The sequence below is a fragment of the Montipora foliosa genome, chromosome 5 (genome assembly GCF_036669935.1).
Source record: "Montipora foliosa isolate CH-2021 chromosome 5, ASM3666993v2, whole genome shotgun sequence".
Classification (NCBI taxonomy): domain Eukaryota; kingdom Metazoa; phylum Cnidaria; class Anthozoa; order Scleractinia; family Acroporidae; genus Montipora; species Montipora foliosa.
The window spans coordinates 572,071-597,675 of NC_090873.1; the positions used below are offsets into that span (position 1 = coordinate 572,071).

Below are 25,605 nucleotides of genomic sequence, written 5' to 3' on the forward strand. Positions count from 1 at the left end.
GTAATGTTTTATGCTGATTATTTGCAATTATATATTCTTTTCAAGCGCTGTCAACAGCAAGATAGCATCAACAAACTCCAATGCTGCTAATGAGCTGTTATGAAGTGGATGAAGCAAAAATTTTAATATTCTGGTCTGTAATCCATCAAAGACTGACTCAGAGGTATTTCCTCTTGATTTTCTAAGTCTGCCAGAATAATTTATCATCCTTGATGATAAATGACCATAAAATAAAGCCCACAGCAGAGGTTAGAGACCTTGGTGTACTGCTAGACTCGCACCTATCATTTAAGATCCAGATCAATACAATTTGTTGGTCAGCCTACCAGTCACTGACTGCAATGACATACTATGAGGCCTTCCATCAACACAGATCCAGAAGCTACAGCGCCTTCAAAACACTGCAGCACAAGTTATCTCAGGAACCAAGAAATCTGAACATATCTCACCAGTCTTGAAACAGCTCCACTGGCTTTATAGTGTTTAAAATTCTACTTATGACATACCAGGCAATCAATGGTAAAGCCCCAGACTACATCATTGAGCTGTTGCACCACTACAAGCTTTACCGCAATCTGCGATCAAGTTCTGTCAATACATGTAACCAAGTCATTCTGGAAACTACACTTGCAAGCTATGGTGATAGAGCATAAAAAAATGGACGTGTTGCTCCTTAGTTGTGGAATTCTCTGCACCTCTATCTTAAAAAAATTAACAGCACTAAGGCACTTAAAATGGGCCTTAAGACTTTCCTTTTTCATAATGCATTTATTGTTACCATTTAATCATAATAATGTAAACGCATCGAGACTGCGTGCCATGCATTTTAGACTGCGTGTAATGGGTTTTAGTTGATACAAGCAAAGCAAGTCAACGCTGAAGTTGAAGTTTTTCAGCTTCAAGTTTCATCAAGTTTTTCCAAATTTCATCAAGTTTTTTCAAGTGTTTAACATGCTTCAGTGATTGCAAAGACAGCACCAAGGTAATTATTTTGCCTCTGCATACTGTTTTTAGCTTACACGATTCTATACTCTAGCCGCGCCCCCTTTACGATTAACTTTGCTGAAGTAATCGTGGGTAACGTTTCCATTAGGTTTGTTTTCCTTTGTTTTTATATCTGTTTAGATAATTTGACTGTAGTGTAATCTCACTTGTAAGTTCTTACCTCACTACGATACGACTTTGTAGTTTGCGTGAACCTTTTTTCAGTTCTCGCAGTGCTAATAAACTTAAGATCAGTTTGTGGACGTTGTTGACACAATCACTGGAGCTACTGTGAGAACTTGAATGTAACTTCAAGCAAGATAAAGGACCCATGCAACCCAAGATTATTCAAGAAGAATAGCAGCAAATTGTTGTTTTCATGGTTGTCTACCATTTTTAACTGTTACAGTTGCCACCATGGTAATGCAGATCAGAAATAAGGCCTTAGGGAGGGACTGGATGAAGTAAAATCAATCTACACTGACTGTGCTGCTGTGCAGTTCCCGTATTATTTTGCTCAAGTTTTATTTCATAGAGTTTTCCTCCTGCAATTATAGATCAGTAATCCAGCTGTAGCCATAAGAACTTACCTTTTCAGTTTTATTTATTATATATTATTTAATATGCAGTTAAATGTAATTTAACGAAGTTAACAACAAAGAGCGGCTGTGTTCCCTCAAGGGTCTGCGGAATTGTTTTGCACACGGGCCAGTGCATTTGCCTTTGTCAACGTTCCTTCATGCCCAACAGTGTTTTGTGAGGCACTTGTGCCAATGCATGTGGCAGGGGTCTGTGTGCCCCTGCTGTTTGCATTGTTTGTTCTTGCACCTGTGCCAGTGCATGCGTGGAGCCAGCTTTGGTAAGCCTGTGCAGTGAGCGATCTTATGTTGTCCTCATGCGCGTGGATCCCTCATGTTTGTTGTAGCGCCATTCTACGTTCAAGCATAGTTTCTGGGTTGTTCCCGCCTCATCTTTGGTTCCACCATTCGTGGTGTTCACCATTGGCTTTCGCTCATTTTTCTTGTTGAATTTTTCTGCTTCTTCGCCCATAATTATGAGTACAGGTACTAGTTCCAGGCGCTCTACAAACAACAGTTTGGTGGCCATGTTGGACCCCACTCAACTCGTTTCTCAGCCTTCGTTGGAGGTTTCTTCCTCTTCTGTAACCAGTGCTTCGTCTGTTCCTACGCCGGCCATCACCTTGACTCCTGTTTTGCTTTCATCGCACGATCTCAGCCCAGAATCATTACCGCGACTTGCGGCGGCCTTGCAAGGCCACGTGCATTAACTCCTCGGCAGGAGAGAGAGTTTCTTTGGCAACAACTTCTGTTAGTTCCAGTGTCATTACATTGTTGGGTTCGCTGTTAGCTGAAGCGCCTTCAGGTACACTGTATTACAGCTGTGCATGAAATCTTTTTGGTATGAAATGGGGGGGGGGGGGGGGGGAGAATATTTTGTTAACTTGGCTCTGCCCTTTGGATTGCGGTCAGCTCCGTTCCTCTTCTCTTCTATTGCAGACCTCCTCACTGAATTTTTTTTGCTTCACTACTTGGACTAACTCACCTATTTGCCAGAACAGTCTTGACACTTGTGTGCGCCTGTTTGGGGAATGGGGTATCCCCCTTCACCCAGAGAAATTGGAGGGGCCCTCTACTTGAATTGGATTGAGCTGGATTCCCTCGCTCTTCAGGCCCGTCTTCCACAAGAAAAGTTTCGTAGCATTGCGGCTCTCCTGGAAACCTGGTCTGCAAAGAAGCATTGCACCCGTAAGGAGCTGGAGTCTCATTGGAAATCTCCAGCATGCATGCAAAGTTATCCCTCGGGGCCGTACTTTCCTTCATTGTATGATAAATCTGCAGTGTGCCTTTCGGTGTAAATGATCATCCTATTAGGCTCAACCAAGAATTTCATCTAGACCTGTCTTGGTAATGTGAATTTTTTCTTTCATGGGATGGCCTTAGTTTTCTGCTCTCCCCTCAGTGGGCTCCCCTTCCTGATTTCCATCTTTCATCCGACGCAGCTGGCTCGCTGGGCTTTGGTGCAATCTTCGATTGTGAATGGTTGGTGGGGGGATGGTCTGCTGCGCAACAGCCCTTATCAATTGCCTACAAGGAACTTTTCCCTGTGTTGATTGCAGCTTCCTTGTGGGGCACCTTATGCATATGGAGGTGGCAAGAGCAAGGCTGGTGCTATATCAAGAAGCTGAAGAAGCAGACGGAAATGTCGGGCTAGCTGAAGATGATCTCTTACATATCCTTCCAACCCAGTCAGGACCTAAGACCATGTCATTGGCCTTCCAACAATCACTACCAATGGAATGGAACATTCCACTAAAGTCAGTGCAAACATTTCAAGAACAGAACCTCAGCCCATTCCTCTGTGGTCTCAAAGTGTAAATCCGCCTCCAGCCCTTGATTGAAAGATTAATCAATGATGTTGTTATTCCCAAGAATTAACTCCAAAGGCAGATCCCACGGTCACTGCTGCGATCATCGCCACAATAACTGACTCTGTCTGTTTAGAACTTAGCAATTTTTTTCTTACCTCGTTACGATATGATTTTGTATTTTGTGGCCGTAACCTTTTTTCACTTCTGACAGTGTTAATAAACTTGACATCAGTTTGCAGACATTGTTGACACAATCACACCTGAACTATACTACAGTTGCTTCCTTTAAGTACAGGCTGAACATTAATTTTATGGGGAGATGTACTGTAGATCATTAGAACATTTGCAAATCCCTTACTAAGGAAATTTGGTATTGGGCCATCAGTGTGGATATCTGGTTATCCGCAGCTCACATCCCAGGGTCCAGCAATGTTGATGCAGATCAGTTGTCTCAAAATTTTAACGTGAACCTTGAATGGATGCTTTCAGTTTCTGTATTTGAGAGTAGTTTCCTCATTTGGCAAGCCAGACATACAGTAGATCTCCTTGCTAGCAGACTTGATTCTTCTGTGGGAGTCAGGGTGGTTTTGTGATCATCAATCCTGCCTCCCACCTCTGTGAACCAGGTTCAACTCTGGCCTTGGGTCATATGTGGACTGAGTTTCAGTCAATCTCAACCTGACTCCGAAGGTTTTTCTCCGGGTACTCCGGTTTTCCTCCCTCCTCAAAATTGACTCCCAGTCAATTACATCTGGCTGGGTTTGCGGTGCTCCGAGATCACACATGGATCGTATGGCGGCAGCCATGGGCGCCTTCACATGCATTCGGTCCAATCCCATTGAGCCAGCTGATCCTGACAAGCCCTTGTAGGGAGCGGTCAACTAAGCGGACATTTACATTTATATTTTAATACAACCCAGCCATACAGTGTATTTCACAGCATTCCTGAGCCTACTAATCGACACAGTCCACATCTACTGAAAGCTTCTTCATCCAACTCTGGACGACTCCCTTCGATTCACCAACGGGTGCAGCTGCTGTTATGCAAATTATCAGGCAATCCCTGCAGAACTCAGAAATTTTGCCAGACATTGTCAACGTCATCATGCACTCTTGGAGAGACAGCACACAGAAGCAGCACAAGGTTTACACATCAACAAGCTGTTGCAGTTTTGTAGTAAAGGGTCACATTATCCACTGCATCCCATTGTAAGAGCTGTACTTTGCTTTTGCATTCTGTTCAAGAGTGTCGTCAGTTACCCTACACTGAATAGAGCCCTTTCAGCAGTCTTCAACACTGATATGAACAACAGTGATGCTCCAGATCATACCCCAGTCTAATTTTGATACAAGAAAGTTGCCTGTGCATCAAGTTATTATGTGGCTAAATGTAATTTAGGCTAAGTTAAAATCAAGCCAATGCTGGTCAGTGGTGGTCAGGGTATCATGAGCATTGAGGTGACATGGGGTTTTCTCGAATCCCACGTGCTGGTCGTTTCTGCTGTGTGAGGTGCTGTTTGTTTCAAGCGGCAAGTGTTCAGTTGTTCCGCTTCTTCAGTCTTCCTGTTGTCTTCGCCATTATGACCGCCCGGCAAACCAACAACAGCTTAGCAGCGGCTCTTTCTTCCTTTGATGCTCCCTCAGCGCCCGTCTCCAGTACAACCACAAACGGGACGTCTTCATTCGTGTCTTTGCAGTCCAGCGAGTCTGTTATTGTTTCCTCGCCTTCGGCAAATCCGCTTCCAACGGCCTCAACTGCTGTTCTTTCGCCTGATCTGGTGTCACTCATTAATCAGGCTGCTGTTCAGGCTGCTGTTCAGGCTTTGCAAAGGCAACCAGGACCAGCAATTGCAAGTCCCACCTGCTGTCCTGGCGCCAGTTCTTCATCTGCATCATTGGGCGGTTTAGCCTTGACGTTTTTCGCCGCAGGAATGGGCTTTCAGCCATCCCTTTCAAGCTCGTCGACCTCAGGTAGGCTCACTCCTCTTGTCGTGCCTACTTTTGTATCTACTTTTAACGCGCCGGTCTCGGCAATCGTTTCGTCTTCGGGGCAGGCTTTAAGTGGCATTTCTGCTCAATTACCGCCATCCTTTGCACCGCTGCCTATTGTGAACTCGTTGGCAGATCAGCTGTTCGTCGTGGGCCTGGGCTACTCTCCCATTCCTGCCAAGCTCGTAGTGCAAATCCGTGGTGGAAAATTTGTTGAGTTTCCGAACTTTTAGCGGCGAATTTCGTCAGCTCAGAGACCGAGCCTCAGTTAATGCTCGATGGGCGGTTGGTGTTATCAGCTCCCCTGAAGAAACCTCGTTGGCATATTGAGGATATCACCACTTGGACAGAAGCCTTCACTGTGTACTCGCTTGTCCTAATGTCGTTTTTACCTCATCATTGGAAAGATTTAACCTTGTACAAGTTATTAATCTTGTGGATTTCTCGCCAGTTTAGCGGACGGGTTTGGCTTTGCTTCTGACAAAGCTTTTCGCGAACACGCTGCGGCGACTCAGTTGGCCGATTGGTCGACCATGAACGCACAGCTCTTCACTTTTCATGCTGGCGGTGCTTCCCCTCACAGCCCCAACCTCGGCACGTCGCCGGATTCCTCTGAACCAGTGGGTTCCAGCTCATCGAGGATCCCTTGTATGTCCTGGAACAAGGGAAGGTGCACCGCCCCTTACACGATTTGCCGCTATTATCATCGTTGCAGCACGAGTGGCGGCGCCCATCGTTCGGTATCATGCATTTCAAGACCAGACCGTAAGCTGGAGAGTTCTGTCAGGCGCAGATCTCGGTCTCCGGCATCTAGTTCCTCAGCTGGCTAAAAAGTGCGGCATCAGTAATGGTTGGCTCCAAGGCGATCTACCCTTCTCAGAACATTAGAACTTGTTTGGGAGCACTTCTTTCATTATGTAGTTAGTAGTTTGTTTTTTGTAGGTTTTTCTCGCGCCTTAGTCGTGGCCTTTCGTTTCGTTCTAGTTCATGTCTTTTTGCATTAAGTTTTCACCTTGGCAGGCAGACTTCTTTATACTGCATGCTCTATTGATTGTTCAGTTTAATTATTAGGATTGTCACTGCTTTCTTTGCATGCCGCTGTTGTGCTCTGGGCTTGTTGAATTAAACATTTCTCCACCGTTGCTGTTTTTCAGTCCTATCTGCCTTTAGTTCAGGGGGGGAGAAGGGTCGTTAGAGGGGAATTACCATCTCTCATTCTGTTTCCTTCCAGTCTCCAACCCCTTGCCCCCGGTGTCCGTGGTTAGCCCTCAAAAGCCTGAAGTGTTTGCTGCCAAGTTGTCCCAACATCCGGACCAACATCTAGTCGCCTTTGTCTTGGACGGCCTCAGGAATGGCTTTCGCCTGGGATTTCAGCATTCCAAGAAATTGAAGTCAGCCAAGTCAAACCAGGCCTCTGCTAATCAACACTCCGAGGTCATTGACCACTACTTTGCTAACGAGGTCTCCAGGACCTTTTTCCTCCCCACCTTTCCCTCACTTGCACGTTAGCAGCTTTGGAGTTATCCCCAAAAAGGGGCAACCAGGCAAGTGGAGGCTCATAGTGGACCTGTCATCCCCCGGTGGGATAAGTGTTAATGATGGAATTGACCCTGATGAGTTTACCATGCAATGCATCACGGTTGATCAGATCATTCGTATGATCTCAAGCTATGGCTTAGGTGCCCTGATTGCTAAATTCGATGTCGAGGTAGCATACCGCAACATAGCTGTCCATCCATCCGATCGATATCTCCTGGGTATGAGATGGCGGAAGCACTATCATGTTGATTTAGCCTTACCATTTGGCCTCCGCTCCGCTCCATATATTTTCAATTCTGTGGCTAACATGGTGGAGTGGATTCTCCTACAATTACACACAATGTTTCTGCGCTGTTACATTATTTAGACAATTTTATTACCGCAGGACCGCCGGATACTAACCAATGTGCTGAGAACTTAGCCACTTCCATAGCTGTTTGCCGCTCCTGAGGACTTCCACTCCACCCAGATAAGTGCATTGGTCCGTCCAGACGTTAAATTGTTTTGGGCATTGAGTTAGACTCAGTGGCTCAGGTGGCCCGTCTCCCTTTGGACAAGCTCTTTGCTTTACAGGCGCTGCTGCAGTCGTGGCGGAATCGACGCTGGTGTATCCGGCGCGAACTGGAGTCCCTCATTGGCCACTTACATCATGCCGCCAAGGTCGTGTGGCCCGGTCGTAACTTCCTGCGTTGTATGATCAATCTGCTTCAGTGTTTTCGCTGTCCTCACTGCTCATCTCAGAGAAATCCTAGCTGGAGCTGGTGTGTCGAGCAATTTCTCCAGTCACAGTTTTCGCATTGGTGCGGTCACGGTGGCAGCTCGCAACGGCGTCCCTGTTCACCTTATTCAGGCCTTGGGTCATTGGTCTAGTTCTGCTTACCAGTTGTACATTCGCACTCCATCCGAGTCAATAGCTTCACTCTCTTCTCATCTCGCTGCTGGCTCAGTTGGCTGGTGACCCGGGTATACACGGGAAATCATGCAGATCACAGGAAATCACTTGGATCGCAGGAAATCACACGGATCAGTCCTCCTCAGTTTCTCAGGGTCGCTTGCGGCTTGCTTGCGCCTGCCTGCGGTGTCTGGCCAGGACTCCTTTAATCATTTGGGAAGTCCATGGCAGTTCCCGCATCAGGCAGAACCTTCTTCATGCCTCGCGGCAGGAGGAGCTGTGGCGGCCCTTGCTTTAGTGCCTCCTTTTCACCTTGCCTCAGTTCGCAGACTCCTCAGTCTCATTTCATGATCAGCTTCACGGTACTCAGGTAAGCGTCCCCCAGTGTCATGTCTTGAACTGGGGGTGGGTGCTGGCGCAGGTTCCACGTCATCTCTGTTCGCGGCCCCTTCGCCTTCCAAGCACCCTTGGGGTGGTCTTTGGGTGGTGGCCGCTCGCAGAGTTGCCGTGGAGGCCTGTGTGCTCTGCTCTTGGCCTGTGACTCAAAGCTTGTTGCTCGCCCCGGAATCACCGCCCACTTTGGCAGGCACCATCTCCAAAAGAGATCCATTGGCGATGAGTTTAAATGTGGGTAAATGTAATTTAGGCTAAGTTAAAATCAAGCCAATGCTGGTCAGCGGTGGTCAGGGCATCATGCGCATTGAGGTGACATACGGGGTTTTCTCGAATCGCACGTGCTGGTCATTTCTGCTGTGTGAGGTGCTGTTTGTTTCAAGTGGCAAGCGTTCAGTTGTTCCGCTTCTTCCCCCTTCCCTTCCCTCCCTCATTGATGGATTTGGTAAGTACGTGTATAAGGTTGGTAAGTATCTCCACTGACTCGGTCAGTGTGACAGTGCCTGGTGGGTGGTGGCCGCTCGCAGAGTTGCCGTGGAGGCCTGTGTGCTCTGCTCACGGCCTGTGGCTCGCCCCGGAATGCCTTGGATTAAATTCATTGCCACCATCGCAACAAGTTTTCCATCATCAAGACTCTTCTTCCAGTCCTCCAAAAGGCGCAAGAATGTTGTGTTTTCGTTAAGCTGACAAAAACTCTGATAGAACGCCTTGTAAGTACTGTATGACGTTAACTGAATTGCAGGAATCTTTTCAAAGATATTGTCCATAGAGCGTAAAACCATTGTTTGATGGGAAAGCATTACCCTTTGTCTGGAATACCAGCTAGCCAATTTGCTTATCCTGAAATGTAGCGTACCACACAATGTCACAGGACAATCGTCAGCTGAACTTTGGCAAATCAGAAATAATTGTTTCACACTACATGTACTTCAAAGCCGAATCTGAACAGAGCAGTGGAGGAAAAACAGGTGAATCAGAAGGAGATGGTCGGTAAGCCCATTAAGCGCCCCCACCGTGGCAGCACCAATACGGAAGCCTTGACTTGAGAACAATTCCTGCAAACCAGCTGCCGACAAGACCCTCCACAGCCAATCTGTCAGACATGCACGAGAGAAGGGAGTGCCATCTTTAAATAGAAACAGGGGGCCTGCTTTGCTCCCCCTAACATGAAAATAAGCCAAAAGGGACTGGAGGCACACAGAGGAAACTTGCTTCGGCCAATGTGGATGTAGCAGAGCAGGCAGGTAGAAGACTCGCTTGAGTCCACTGCAACATGAATTCCGAAGGAAGTAGAAACCCAAAGTACGCCAGATTATAAGCCACCCAAAACATGCGGTGGTCCAGATCACTGAGAGACAATGAGCCAAAAGGGACTTGACGGCACACACAGGAAACTTGCCTAGGCCAATGTGGATGTAGCAGCCCTAACAATAGGGGTCAGTGTGTTGGAAGCCTTCAGGTAAATGCAAAGGCAGGTGGAAGACTTGCTTGAGTCCACCTGCAATGTCACGAATTCCGAAGAAAGTAGAAACCCAAGGTACGCCCAAAACATGTGGTGGTCCAGATTGCTGAGAGACAGAGAGCGAAAGATCCCCAGCAAGGTGTTGTCAGTAACAGGAAGGCATGGGGATGGGGGGTGGGAGCACGAGTAGCACACTTGATTCCCCGCATCACACGTTTTGGTTTTAAACATTTCACCAAGGGATCAGAAAAACCCTATTCGATATGCGGGGCCTGTATTTTGTAAATTTTCTCACACTTCGTAAATGGAACTGAGGGTTTTGGCTCTTCTACTCTTTTCACTGTTTTTTTGAGATGTGGAGAAAACGTCTCTTTGTAACTTCTTAAAGCTGATAAAACAGCATACATGTAGTAGCTGAGAAAATTGGTCATAGGAAAGTACCATTGGTATCCATTAAATCCTTAGCCAGCTTTACACCTGCATCAAGCCATGATTGTTAGAAGAAAGGGTGGTGGTCGATCCTTATCAAGAACATATTGTGCCAAATACATGAATCGCTGAAATCCTTCTCCTCATAAGTGTAACTAATATGCGACCAAATTAATTTTGTGCAATCTCCTCTACAAAGGCGTTCTTAAACATGTGCACATTCTCGCTCTTCAGATTACACTGGAAAAGCACCCCCCTTCCCCCCTGCACTATGTTTTTGCAAGTAACAGAAAATTAAAGCTATCAATATCCACCATAATTGAGCCACCTTCATCACACCTGTTAATGATTTGAGTCTACTTAATCTCATCACCTTTACCATTGCACAGAAACTCACAAAGCAAAGAATTGACTTCTTTCACCAAACTTTTTATAATAATCATTATGATAATTGTTATTTTACCTAGCAAAGTTGCAGTGTTATCTCCTTGCTGACCAACAATACATGTAAAATTAATTTAAATACTGTTTAAAATTTTCTTCATATTTTCTTCAAGTCTGCCAGAAATATTGACCTGCATGAGCTCATTGACAGTCAAAGACCAAGCTTAGAGAGCAAAAACCTTTTTACCCGCCAACTGAATTGGTTTTCCTGGTAGATAAGATCTGTGGAGGAACTTCAAGATCCAATCCAGACACATTCGGTTTTTTCATAGTTCGCACGTAGATCAGAGACTAAAGCGAAACAATCTAAAAGAAAAATGGACCTCGAAAAGGACGCTTTTGATCCATCTAAAATTACAGAGGTGTCATCAGCATATTGACTGACTTTGCACTCTGAACATGTGCTGCCAGTTTTAGGAATTGCCTTTTTTGCTTTTTTTCCTACATGTAACTACGCCTGAACAACGTTCTTTTGACTTTTCACTTTTTGCCTTAGTACGTCAGAATAATGCACTTCGACTATTATTGCATTTTTATTCTTTTCCGTTAATTTTCGCACACTTGTGCTAAGCATACTAAACGTTACCGAAAAGGACATTAAATTTAAAATATAATAATTACGACTGTCACAACATCTAGCCGTACTAAGAGGTTATTGAAATGCGCTACAGTTTTCTCAATAAAGTCCTTTTTTTTCCCTTCACATAGTTTATTATATTATTGATTAACCTGTTGTTCTCCTCAAGAAACCTATTTTTTTGAAAAACAGTGTGATTGTGCTTAATAAGAGTCAGAAGAAATTTCTTTAATCTGTTTGCAAGACATTTTGAAGATACTACATTGTGTATCTTATATTCACAATTTAACAATGTTACTGGTCTCCAGTTCTTTAACAATAATTATTTACCATCTCTGTACTTTTTTGGTATCAATGATATTAGACCTCTTCTTTGCGTAATGGATATTAAGCAGCCTTTGGCATACAAGTCATTTAGTGCTTTAAGGAGGTACACATGTACATGAACTGTGAAGTATCTAAATCCAAAAGACTTTGTAGAACTCCACAGGGAGCCCATGGCTGCCTGGACTTCTGTTAGATGTCATTGTTTTAAGGCTGGGAAAACACTCAGCTTCAGTTAAGAGTCTCACCCTCACATTCCTCTTGTTCATATTCCGTTAACTTCATAATTTAAATTTTCTCCCTCCAAAGGGAAGAGATCGTCATACTCATTTGTCTCAGCAACAATAAAGATTACTGTACAATGTATAATGATAAAATCTTTGGGCTTCCCCTAGGATCTCACAATTGGTGTTTTGATGGTTTTGTTGTTATGATGTCTTTTTTGTAAGCTTACTATGGAATATTTTGTGTTTCTCTCACCTTCATTGTACCAATGCCGCAAACTTCAACTTACCGGTAAGACTTGTTCAATTTTCAATTAACCACTGTAAAAAAAACCTGTGTGTTAGCTGAGGTTTCAAGCTTAGCCCCTCGTCAGAGCAAATTGAGGGATTGCAGGCTATGGTTTAAACTGGAGATACAATACAATACATACTTAATTGACCACTCCCCATAGCTGAACAACAACAACAACTGTTAAAAATACCAACTGGCCGGAGGCAAACCAGTTGGCTACATGTATTTACAAGCGCACCAACCAGGTACTACCAGGAACAAATTCAACGACTGGTCAGAGCGGGTCTTGAACCCAGGATCTCTGGATCTCAAGCAAGCGCCCTAACCACTGGGCCAGTGTCACTGCCTCCTGATAGATGACAAGCATTGCTATTGGTGAAACCATGGTGATGGTGATCAGAAATTTATACATCAATGAATCAATTGTCTGAATGAAAATAGTCATTCCAGATTTTGTATTTCTGCATTACATGTATGTACCTTCAGTTGGCATTTTTGGAATTTCTGAGGTTTAATTAGCCGTGCATAAGCTAAATTTTTAATTAAAAGAGTTAAAACAAAATTAATTATATACCATTCTTAAAGTTCTCACCTTTGCAGTTCTAATGTCCTTTTCCTTTAAGGGTCTAATTAGCTTGTTCTGCAATCATATTTCTGTGTTAAACTCGCACACAAGCTGCAGTAAAATATTAGAAAAAAAATTCATAATTTGATAACTAAAGGACCTGGATTAAAATTTTAGTAACATCGTGAAGTACACCAAAACACTGTCTCACAAACCTCCCTCCTTCCTTAAAACAAAATTAATTATATACCATTCTTAAAGTTCTCACCTTTGCAGTTCTAATGTCCTTTTCCTTTAAGGGTCTAATTAGCTTGTTCTGCAATCATATTTCTGTGTTAAACTCGCACACAAGCTGCAGTAAAATATTAGAAAAAAATTCATAATTTGATAACTAAAGGACCTGGATTAAAATTTTAGTAACATCGTGAAGTACACCAAAACACTGTCTCACAAACCTCCCTCCTTCCTTAAATTAAGTATTTTACTTAACATGTTCCTTGGCCTTTCTTGCTGTATTTACAGCATAATTTAGTACATTAAAAAAGGGAGTACTCGCTGCATGAAATTGTAAACCAGTTAGGGCTGATGGAACAAGACATCCAAAAAGTGAATATTTATTTTGAAACAAACAAAACCAGTGTTACAAGACCAATACTATGTGCTAACATTGTCGTGTATTTGGTTCCAGACCTCTTGTTTTGGGGCCTGTGCATTGACACCTAGGTTTTTCAAATGGCGGGCTTTTACATGTACATGTAGTTGTTTACAGCTTTCAGCTCCGAAATAGTACAAACACCTTATACGTAAGTTGAGGAAAGACGTCTAGTGCAAATTAATTTCATTTGGGGGGAGGGGGTTGTCCAAATATCTTCAACACACCAGGCAGTCGCAAAATCCATTTACCGGTATTTTGCAAAGTGTATACCATGAACTATACATTACCTTGATGAATGTTTGGTACACTTTTGAAGCTTTCATGTAAATCAGTTTTTATACCAACAAACAGACTAAATCAGTTACAAATTTAAAGCATTTAATTCTGTTTCTTAATGTTGCAATGCAAAGAAGCTTAAAGACAAGAAAACAACAAACAAACACAAGGGTTAACATACAATGTATTTTGAGTGTGTCTCATTTATAAATTGAACGAGCTGTTAGAAAATGCACCCTAATGTATAGACAATCATTCAGGTTGGTGACAGTTTCCCTGACAAATTTAACTTTAAACAGTGTCTTCTCTTCCAAAATGTCTGTTTAACGTGTCAGTCAAACATGGCATCTTACAACTTAATGAACTGCTCTGTCAGACATATTAGTACATGTAATATGTATGTTTGGCCCCCTAAATAACAGTAACTCCATGTGCCAAGCGATTCTAAAGGCCTTAATATACAGTTGTATAATTTGCTTTTGAAACTTGTAGTTTATTCCATGAACATTTGAAAAAGAAACATTGTAATTTAGTAGCAACATTACATAGATTTTTGGCCATCCACTTCTGGTGCAAAGAAAAAAAGAAAGAGGAAACCTGTTTTCAATTTTGGATTTTAAATAATTTAAGCCTTATTTATACTAATCAATAGCAAAACTACCGTATACGTATGACTATGTGTAGCTATCCACCCAGTGCTGATATTAGTCAGCAGAGAGCTGCTGGAGGAGAAAATCAAGCCATTTGCCCACAAAATTTGAACAAAGGCCCCTGTGAGCCAGTAATATTACATGTATTCTGAAGAAGAAAGAAACGAAAGAACATCTTAGGACAAGACTGCTGCCAAACGATCGCCTGAGGCACGTTACTTGCGAGCGTGGGCAACCAAATTTCTGAACGAGTAGTCCGAACGGGCGCTTAAAGATATGTCTTTTATCTTAAGAGGAATAAAGATTATTGTTATTATTATTATTGTTATTATAATTATTGTTATTATTATTATTATTATTATTATTATTATTATTATTATTATTATTAATGAACAAAGGCTCCTTAGAGCTATCCCATGGAGTAATTTTACATACAGTGTAATGTGCCAGGCATTTTTCTGTATCGATCGCTGGTTGATGACCAGGCTGGATGAGGGGGTTATGCACATAGGGAATATAATGATTCTTTTCATTGTACAGATTAGATGGTGAATTTAATTAATTTAATTTACAGTGTCCCATAATTAGTGCCCCAAATAATTATTCCAATCTCAATTAGTAAGTCTAACAAGGAATACTATTACACAGTACAGGGCTCGCAATAATTTCTGGAGAGATTCTCCGGACACGATAACCGGACAAATTCATTTTAGCTCGGTCACGTACCATTTCTGGATTGTCAAATTATATAAAATAAATAACTCTCGAAACAGGGGCCCATGAACCAAAACTGGCATTATATATTTCCAAAAAAGTTGTTGCTTAGAGCTTATAGCACTTTAAAGCACTCATTGTCAACAATAAAAGTAAATTACAGCAGCAAAATGAAAAGTGCGTGAACCCCGATGTCTGTTTTCAATGCCCGAATTGTAAACAATGGTTCCTGTTGCATTTCACCCAGGATTTCAGATCAAAGTTCTGCAAATGACAATACACAGCGACTTGCTACAACTGAAACAACAGAATAGCATGGAAATATTAATTCATTTCATTTTCAAAATGATCAAATGTGACCGGTCAACATGACCGGCATGACGAAAGGTTGACCGGTCAACTCCCAAATCAGTTCGGACATTGTCCGTTGACTGGCCATTATTTCGAGCCCTGCAGTATACTCTGTATAAATGAATGAAATGGTATATGAAAGGAATCACATATAATTATATTATATTGAACTGCGGATATGAAATCAAGTATAACAGTTGTGGGTTTCACTTGCTAATAGACCTCATTGTTTGTAAAGGAAATATCTTGCAAAGAGGACAAAATAAATAACCCCCCCTTCCCTCCCTCTGTCAAAAATCTTGAGAAAATTGGATGCCCCCTCAAAATCGCCTGACATCACGAACTGTTATTACACAATTATTGGATGAGGTTGAGCATGATATCATGAATTATCAAAACCGAGGTCTGTGTTATCTGCTGAAGCCGAAGGCTGAGGCAGATGACACAGACATGAGGTTTCGATAATTCATGATATCATGCGAAAACCGAATTCAATAATTGTCTTATTATATATTTTTCACATAATTCATCCTCAGAAACAGAAGCGAAGCGTTCAGCCATTTTGTTTCTGAGGAGAACACTCCAAGGGGCTTAGTAACCAGGCAGACGTTGAACTTGACATGATAAATGTACAATCAGATTTTTCATAGTGAGTCTGATGTATAATAATAATAATGATTATGCCAACCAAAACCTAATTGGCTGTTGAAATAATGCCCTCTTTTGTTCCGTGGTTGGAAAATTGAATATCAAAAGAAATCTGCAGTTGTCATACACCTATAAAGCGGTGTACTACCCGTAAGTTGTACAGTGTATGTTAGACTTGGCGGCTAAACTGCAGAATACTCCACAACTTATTTGCAATTCACTGAATAAGAATAAGCTCTATTGTATTCTGACTCGTTCTTCAATTGCAAAGAATGCCGCCTAGGGGAAACAATAGTGGTGAGGTGTTGTGAGGTGTTGTGGGGTATTCTGCAATTGATCTGACTTGGCCTACATCTGAAAAGAATAATATTACAAACCCGTGTCACAGCGTTTTGTGTTCCCCCGTGTTATCTGTTCCCACAAACACTGAGCACTAGTGCTGTGTGTTCCCCTTTGTCACGGAGCACCCGGCCCAAAAACAATATACGAATTAAAATAAAAATAATAATAATAAATAGCAACTTAAAGTTGACTTACCGGTTGTCTGGAGAGACCACTCGTGTCGGCGAAATCTCAACCGTTACGTTCCCCAAATTTAACAGACTAAGGCTCACAATCGGGAGCATGGTCTGTTAATCACATACTGCCACAGTACATCCTTCGCTGTGTACCGGCGTGCTTCTAAAAAGACCGATAACAACCAACCGAAGTTCCTTCCGCCATTTTGTTAAGAAGAGTTGTGTTCTGTGAAGCCTGGGGCGAGTTCATGAACCCGCGGGAGAATGCTCCTCACCAAATGGCGGCGAGAAAGAAAGAAATGAGTTGTTCTATCTTTTTCGAAGCAGTCCGATCCACAAAAAAGGAAGTGGCAATTTGTGATTAATAAACCTTGCGCCCGAGCCTGATCGGAGTGTAAAACGGTAGATATTTCGCCAACACGAATGGTCTATGAGATGTTCCATTTATGATCCACTCCCGGGATTTTTTGACGGAACCCTTTGAAAAACCTTTCCTACCCCTTCACCCTTTTGTCGGTGCCTCTGAAAGTCGAATTTTGATGGGCCTCATCCATCCATACGGAGGTGGAAGCGGGATGAGGGGGGGGGGGGGGAGGGAGGCAGGGGGAGAGCTAGTCAGTGTTTCCGGGTCACTCCGGAAGTCCGAATCACCTAACTCGTCAGCGTAACGGCGAACAAATTACGTGGTTTCCTAATTGAAATTACAGCTTCAAAAAAATAGCCGTTGAGCTTTTGATCAAAGGAAAGCCAGTAAAAAAGATTTGTAATTCGTGCTGCTCCTCGCCCAAATTGTACGACACGAACAAGATGGAATAAAGACGAAAGACTAACGAATGTGTTCTAATTCGGTGTGACGTTTTCGTCGTCGTCGCCGTCGTAAGCAACGACAAAGGCGACGGCAACGAGAGCGTCACAAACAATAGCTTTGCACGCCCTGCACGTGCGTTTTTCACTTTTGTTCTTTTCATTGCCGTCGTCTGCAAAACAACAACGTGAAATGGACAAATTTAAGGTTTCCTAAGGGACGTCAGCATGTGAAAATCAATTTTCATTCCCCCCCCCCCCCCCGTAAATTAAGCGCCGTTCCGACCAGTGTCCTTTTTTGTCCTTGCTTAAGTTCTCTATTTGTTCTTTTGCGTTGCAAAATTGAAGATGCTAAGGATCAACAACAGAAAGACAAGATAACTGAAATTAGGTTTACTCCATTCTTTTTTTATTGATCTTTTTTTACTCAGCCAGGGTGCTCATATATTAACAACAAAACGGCAACAGCCACCCCACTGACAACGGCATGAAATTAAAATACAACGTACTACGTACTTAGCGCTTAGTAATCGATGATTGCAAGCTTTTCAGGGTGTGTAAATCCGCTGGTAGGAATGGCATGGATGTTTGGGAGGAAATTTACAAATTTATTCTCATCTGCTTTCGTACTCCAAGTATCCTTAAATTTGACAATTTCAGGTCGTTATTGCGAAGAGAGATTAAATAAATATTCAATGTTATTGTGCGTCTGTTCAGTAATAGATCACAGGTGACTTCAAAATGTGGTAAGAATAAAAAAAAAAGGGGCCCGAGTGTGTCTCCATGATGTTCCTACCACACTTTGATGTCTTCTGTGATCTGTTTAACAAATAGATTCCATGTTGCCGTGCGTCTTGTTAATTAATAGATCACAGATGACGTCAAAATGTGGTAAGAACAAAAAAGTGGCACACGAGGCGATAGCCGAGTGTGTCACTGATGTTCTAGCGATAGCTACAACATATTGCAATCGCTTGCACGGGTCCCGCGAAGTTCTTGAACTTGGGCGAGCGCACTGAATGCCACTTGTAAGTCAGGAGCCCATTACTAGGTACCTCCATATGCAGTAGATCTTTGAGTCAACCTTTGCGCGTATCTTTCTATTTTTAGAACGAACCTTGAGCAGGAGACTCGCATTTACATAAATTTACATCAATTTGCAATTGCGCGATTTAAATACAGTTTTACTGCTTTATTTGTTTTCGTTAGACAATGACTTTACTCTGATTGGACTTTTAAAACAGTGTGTGCAGAGCCGAGGAACTCGTGGCGTTCTAAAAATAAAAAGATACGCGCAAAGGTTGACTCATAAGGACGTGTATGAGAGAGGCAAGCTCCTAGTCATGGGCTCCTGGTAAGAATGGAATTGTAATGCTCATGCGTCTGTCTTGCTGGTTTTTTTTTTCCTTTGGTCGTCTGTTAAAATTTGAGCATGCGCTTCATTAGACGAGAGATTAAAAAGATCAACAGAACTACTAAATGCTTCATAATGCATGACGGTGTCCACTGGCATCCAATGGCTCTCACTTTAGTCTCTAAATACAGCTTAGAGTCCCATCAAAAGTCCTGATAAATTGCATTAGAACGAGGTCCGATTATTGGGAAGAAAATTGTAGTATATTCATCTGGAGGACTTCAGCCAGGTGATCGTCGAGGAAGAAAAATCCAACAATGGATAACCTTAGAACAACATAACATACATTAGGCGTGCGTTGATGTTTACAGGTGAAATATAAATTCCATCCCAGTTGCCGAGTTCTCGGTCACGGAAACCGAGATCTCGCAACTGGGCCAACAGTCGTTCAACCATTCACATAACAAACTTTTAACGGAGGATTTACAGTGGCGTGGCGAGGTGCATTCTTCTACTTCTTCGATTTTGTCTTGTTCGTCGTCTTTCTCAATGAATGAATGAAATGTTTTCTTTGTTCGTGAGCGTGATTCATCACGTCTTTTTCCACATGCGCTTGCACAGATCGTGTCTTCTTTTCAATGGGTTTACTGTCATGGGTTTGCCCGCCCACTAACCGAGCAAGAAGATAAGGACGGTTTCTTCGCACCTAACTCATATTTGTGACTATATTGTAGAAGGGGCACGAGCACGTGAATTTTCTTATGGTGCAGCTATAGATACTTAGCGACGGGCAAAAAGGATTACTGATTGTGGTGACCGATGCTATATCACAAGTGTTCCTTAGCCGTGAAAAATACAAGCACTATTCAATTTCTTGTTATCATAGTTTTCTCTATCGTCTTTCTCGATATGAAAACGTGTACAGAGAAAGGCAGCAAGAATGATCTTGGAAACTGACAGTGACTATGAAACTTGTTCTTCAACAGAGACGGTTTATGGCTGATGCAACGTTTTATGTAAGGTTTAAATGGACTTGGTCATTATTGATTTTCATAACGGTAGTGATTATTGCATTCTTAGAGGTTTCGACCGTTGAATTTAAGGGAAAATTTCACAAGGACCTCCATTTTAAATTTTCATTTTCAAATAGAATTGTAGTTGTAGTAGTACTTTATTTATCCACATTACACTTGTGAGTACAAGACTCGGTCAAATATGAACGTGCTAAATAATTAAGAAAATATAAGTAAAAGCGTACATATGTATCAAATACTACGGTTAGGTAGTATACTATTCATAAAATACTACCCTAGGCAATGTATTAAGAATGAAGTGAAAGTGCAACATGTACAATTTAAGGACGGTGCCTACTAATTAAAGATATTTTTTCCCCGGTATGTGATTATGCAGGAAATGTAGATCTCAACAGGTGTAATGGAAATCCAAAAAGAAAATTGGGGGTAACCACGCATTTTTCAAAGATAATTCATGAATAATATTTGTAAAAAGCTCTGAAATACAAAGCAATGTATGGTGTTTTTTCTCAAATTGAAGCTTAATTATCTCTCAAAAATGCATGGCTACCCACAATTTTCTTTTTGGACACCAAGAGTACTTACTAAGACCTACTTTCTCCGGATAGTTTTAAACCTCGCAAAAATATCCCAGTATTAGTAAGCATCGGCGATAGGAAATCCGAGTATCTGGAGATGCGCAGAACGTATGCGCAATAACAATAATAGGCACCGTCCTTAAAATACGCAGAGATTACAGCAGCACTTGACCTCGGTAGTCAAGTGAACATTGTGTAGTAAAATTTTAAAGATGCTTAGAGAGGACGCTCTTCTTGCTTGCTCAGGTAGATTGTTCCGTAAGTGTAAAGTGATGTAGCGATAGGACCTGTCCATGTACTTTCGAAGCTAGGCGGAATAAGCTTTCAATATCCCGCGAGGTAATAATTGTTCCGACGCAATGAAAACAGCTCCTGAATATAGTTTGGCTCCGTATATCTACGATGCTCCAGGGACTTATTGATAATTAACTTGAGTTGACTAAGGAAAATTCAAAAGCGTTCTGATAGCGAACTGATTAGTAATTTCCAGATTGTTAGGGCATCCAGTGGAAATCCAGGTGGAAGTCCAAATGGAAGTCCAGCTAAAACTGGCGCACAGTATTCCAGTTGTGGCAAGATGAAGGCCTTGTAAATATTGATCATCACTACAGCAGGTATAAGTTTGCGTTTTACTCTCCTAAGAGCAGCAACTTTAGCACTGACTTTACCATGCACATATATATTTAACATGGTATTTGTTAAGATAGGAACTGTCAATGATTACACCTAACGCAGTTCTATATTCTTAACATCCAATGGTGGTCTGGTACGATCTGGAAAAAGCTGGAAATACGATGGATTATCGCTATATGACAACAGTTTGGTTATAGCCTCATTTACTGTTAAATAGTTACACTCAAACCATGACTGCATGAAGTACATCAAAGTTGTTCTGTGAATTGAACTCTAAAATATTTGGATTAGGGTTTGCTAAATACTGCGTTGTATCGTCAGAATAAAGCCTCATGCAAGTTAGCATCAACAACAAAATATGTGAGATCATTAAAAAAACAAGATAAAAAGTGGCCCCAAGATAGACCCTTAAGGAACTCCAAGTTTAATTGTTTTCCAAGTAGGGGATTTCCAAATCTTGACACGTTGCCTTCTTCTGTACAGATATGAGCAAACTAGACATAACGCCCTTTGAGAAAATCCATAGTATCTCAACTTTGAAAGAAGTAGGCTATATGACAGAGTCGAATGCCTTTCACAAGTCTACTGCGATGGCGACTTCAATGTTCCTTGTTATCTATAGAAGCTCTGAAATCTTCAGGCATTTCAAGAGGAGCAGTTTTACAAGAGTGACCCTCTGAGGAAACCAGATAATCTATCGCTGAGCATTTAATTAGAAAAGACCAGCATCTGATCATGTTGAACTCTTTCAAAGATCTTAGATATTAAAGCATGTCAGAACAGACATTTGACGATTTATCGGTTTTGTCGTCAGAACTTTCCTTCTTATAGAGAGGGCTGAAATTGCTATGACTTGGCCACACATTAGCTGCTATGCAGTGGTTAATCAGGTTGGTAAGAGCCTCTGGTGACACTGCAAGGACCCGGCGTGATATATTATCGGATCCAGAGGTCTTATTGAGATTCAAATAATCTAGTAGTTTCTTGACATAGTCCACTTAAAGTCTACGCTTGAAAAGAAGAATTACACGAGATTACCTCTCAGTCTAATTTCATTAGTAATTTGATTAACACTGGCATGGTTTGCAAAGTCTCTCTCACATAGATTTTGTATGTTTGCAGCTACACTATCTGTAAAGTACTTGTTGAATACATTGGCAACTTCTGTGCTTCAGTGTTGTCTGGAAAAGTTTACCTTTCAATGTTCGTTCCAGCTGTTACCAAGTTTCATCGTTAAACGAAACTCATCAGGAAATTCCAAGGTTAACGGGGAACTTATGTAACTACTTAGAAGTTTGCTTTTTTTTAACTGTTTGATTTTATTTTCCTTTCATTAGTACACATTTGCAGAATATTGTTACTTTCGGTGGTTCGCCCATGTATGGAGTCTATGGTTCTCTTGCGATTTCCTCCAATGGCTCTTCTACATTTCTTTATCTTGTTTTGGTTTTTTCCTGTCAATATTTTTAGAATATTTATTTATCATATATTTGTTATAGTATCTGTTACACAAAATAATCCCTCATGAGCTTTGAACTGTAATAAATAAATAAAAAGATAACACAGCAACACATGGGTGGCAACTTGGACAATGTGTCATATAGGTGAAACAAGTTAGCTTTCATTCTTTCGCCCAGTTGAGCGACTGCAGTCGTATCATCGTTGCACTTCGTTTTAACTTGTGGGTTTTTACAAGTGAATTTGATTTGAAATACTCTCTACGATAGTGAAGTGTCCCTTAAACCTACACCCTTTGAAACTGTGTTTTCGTTTAGTTTTAAAGGCGTTTATCCTTGGCAAAAAATCGGGAGGCACCCATTTCAATTAATGACCTCGCGCGGCGTTAATCAGTTAAAAAGTGAAAAAATATATAATCACCTGGATAATTGTACCAAGTTTTCCTCCTCCAATAATATTACCCAAGTTATCAAACACTATTGCCAAGCATCCTGTTCTTTAAAAGATCTTATTAGACTCTTTTTATTAAGTGTTATTAAGGACACAACTGAATTATTTAAGACGGCCGTGCCCAGTAAATTTCAAAGTTGTAAGCGATTCTAATAATTCTTTTTTCCCGATGCAAACACTCTTTAAACAATTTTCATTTAAAGCAGTTTTTGCCACGGCTTAAAGTTATTTCAGATAGGAATGGAGATTCGTCTCCGCTTAACGTCAACTGGACACTGATGCCGCGAGCTTTCTTCCTTGTTCGACGAGATGTCAAAACAACTAACCTTGTTCGGATCTACTGTGAAAGAAACTAAACGTGCAGGATACCTGATCTACAAAGACCCAATATCTAAGTATGAAAAGTTTATCCCGCGTTTTTTTCAGTGAAACAAAGGTCAAGGTCTTGCAAAGGATAGTGTTGTTCGATCAGCCAAAGAAAAATAGCGAGAGCTTAAGGATACAGTAAAGAAGTTCACAATGTTAAATGTAGAATTAACGGTGACTAAGGACATTCTTTTCTTTAGCCTGAAAAGTCAGTCGGGGAAGGCTGAGGGCGGGAGACGACTGACATTTCAGGCTATCTTTTCTTGTTAAACTTGTCCTTCTTTCTCTTCAAATTTTGACACGCGTTCTAAAAATGTGTCAGTTTGCTACTGTTCAAAAGTGCACCGCACTTACGTCCACGGCCTTACCCCCTCCCCTCCTAAACGTCCAGTTGACGTTAAGCGGGGACAAAGTGAATATGTCGACGGCCCCTAAAAATGGCTTTTACTCCACATACAGTGGGATATTTGCATTGAGAAAAAGCAATTGCAGCTTGCTACAAACAAAACGAAACGATAACATGTTACGTCACTACTTTTCCAGTCTCTAAGACATAAGAAACGAACTCAAAGCAGTCAATCAAAAGGTCACGAAAACCTTAATCCGAAGGCAGGGACACTATTTTCTGAAGCCTCCAGGATGCCACATTTTTTCCACCCGTTTTCGATGATTGATTCCTATTTTAATTGCGTGCGTGCAAACAAGAAACAACAGCAATTAGATAAATTTCAGTCTCACAGTTCAGGATTTAAAACCCTTTCCGGAAGAACCTTGACCATGAAGAATGAAGCAGAAAAGCTGAGACAAAAATCTTTTTTTCAAATAATTCTTCAATGTCACATTTTCAATTTCTTTTCACCTGAAGACTGTGCAGAGTTGAGTACAAAATAAATGTAAATTGCCAGACAACTGAGATGCGACTTCAGTAAACAATGTGATGCATCCACTAAAACGCCATTCGCATTGCAACGACTTTCGACGCCATTGCAGGTTAAGATAAATATTCTGTGTCCACAGGACAAAATTTACCCATTTCTACTACCCACATACACTGTACTCAGTTACTCAAGTACAGAGTCGAAAGTACCATAACCGGACAGGGAAAATGACCCTAGCCTGTATACCGATCCCTTTTCCTTATAATGGTTTATCTTCATGAATTTACTTAGGGTGGAAAGAGACAGGGGCAACAATAAAATCTTAAAATTAATTAAGGTTATATTAACCTTAAGGTTTTCAGAAAGCAGTCTCCAAAACATGGTCAGCTCTAAACGAGAGAGAAAATGAATTTTACTTGACGTAAAATACATTTGAAAATTCATACCACTGAGTCAATGATCCTGCCATGAACTTGTTGACATCAGCAAAAAGAGATGAACAAGTAGTTCTTCTGCTTTTCCGCACAAGCTAAAAAGCTGGCAAAGAGTTGTTCATATTAACTGAGGGTTCTCATGATGTAGCTTCACTGGTTTAGCAGGTTTCAATAAGCAAATTATCTCTGCGACAGCACCTCCTCCAACCACGTACAGTCAATTCATCTCCACTCTGTAGGCACATCAGAAGGCCTTGCAACTGCAACAGATCAAAATATTTTGTATCAGTTAATTTTTTCAAATGTATTTATGTACATTTTATAATTTTTCATATAAAAAATGGTCTGCGCCCGAAATTAACCTAATACTGTATTTCTAATAATAATAATTATCATAATTATCATAATTATCATAATAATTACACTAATAATTATAATGATAATTATTATAAATACATTAATTATAATAATTATAATAATTTTTTTTTGAGGGGGGGCAACCACATTCCCAGGGCTTCTCCCTCAGGTGGGGGCGGGGCGGTAGGGAAAGCCCCGCCCCCAAATGAGGGAGAAGCCCTGGGAACGAGGTTGCGAGGCGAGGGGACAGGGGAATCTTGACCAGTGTTACACAGCATTATTGATTGCCGTCTTTACCTAAGTTATAAGTACTAAAACAAAAATAAGACGCAAACGGCGGCGTGACAAAAATAAACAAGCGCATTCTTTGAAATTACTCACTTGACGTTTCGTATGCTTCGACATGCATCCTCAGAAGTGACTGTTAACTAATTGTTAACTTATTAATAAATCATTATTAATTAATCATTAGTTACTTATTAGTTGAAATTTGTAGTTAACAGTCACTTCTGAGGATGTATATCGAAAGCTATGAAACGTCCAGCAAATAATTACAAAGAATGGGTTTGCTTATGTTTGTCACCACTGCTTTTTTTATTTTTCTTTGTCTTGCGCACTAACTTGATGTTGCTTTGCGATCACTTCTCTGACAGCCATGAGCTTGGTTATCGTTGTTATGCCATTCGTGTTCTCCTCATTCTTTTTCGTCTTTCTCTTGTTTGTCTTCTTCCTCATCGTCGTCCCGTGTTGTTTTCCTTATTCGTAAGCGTAATGCATCCCGTCGTTTGTCCAAAGGCGCTTGCAGACATCGTGTCTTCTTTACAGTGGCTTTACTTGCCGGGATTTTGCCTGCCCACCAACCGCGCAAGTAGATAAGGACGGTTTCTTGGTAGTTAATTCGCATTTGTAAGTATAGTCTAGAAAAACAACAGATCAAATGGCTA

At 41.5% G+C, this 25,605-nt stretch overlaps 2 long non-coding RNA genes across 13 annotated transcripts in view; both read right to left on the reverse strand.

Moving 5' to 3' along the window:
- LOC138003284 (uncharacterized) overlaps nt 1-16,530 on the reverse strand; it is a 35,579-nt gene extending 19,049 nt beyond the window's left edge. For all 3 annotated transcript variants that reach the window (XR_011123462.1, XR_011123461.1, XR_011123463.1), the window contains exons 1-4: nt 16,335-16,530; nt 12,772-12,855; nt 12,531-12,614; nt 11,937-11,967 (exon numbers count right to left, since the gene is read on the reverse strand). This is a non-coding gene — a long non-coding RNA (uncharacterized lncRNA). The remainder of the gene's footprint in view (nt 1-11,936; nt 11,968-12,530; nt 12,615-12,771; nt 12,856-16,334) is intronic.
- A 1,065-nt stretch (nt 16,531-17,595) lies between these two features.
- Nucleotides 17,596-25,605, reverse strand: part of LOC138003287 (uncharacterized) — a 32,382-nt gene continuing 24,372 nt past the window's right edge. For 7 of the 10 annotated variants that reach the window (XR_011123468.1, XR_011123471.1, XR_011123475.1 and 4 more), the window contains exons 19-21: nt 25,283-25,578; nt 24,317-24,564; nt 17,596-18,799 (exon numbers count right to left, since the gene is read on the reverse strand). This is a non-coding gene — a long non-coding RNA (uncharacterized lncRNA). Of the gene's footprint in view, nt 18,800-21,977; nt 22,173-24,316; nt 24,565-25,282; nt 25,579-25,605 lie in introns of those variants that run through there. The other 3 variants (XR_011123469.1, XR_011123472.1, XR_011123467.1) reach the window with 3 other exon arrangements.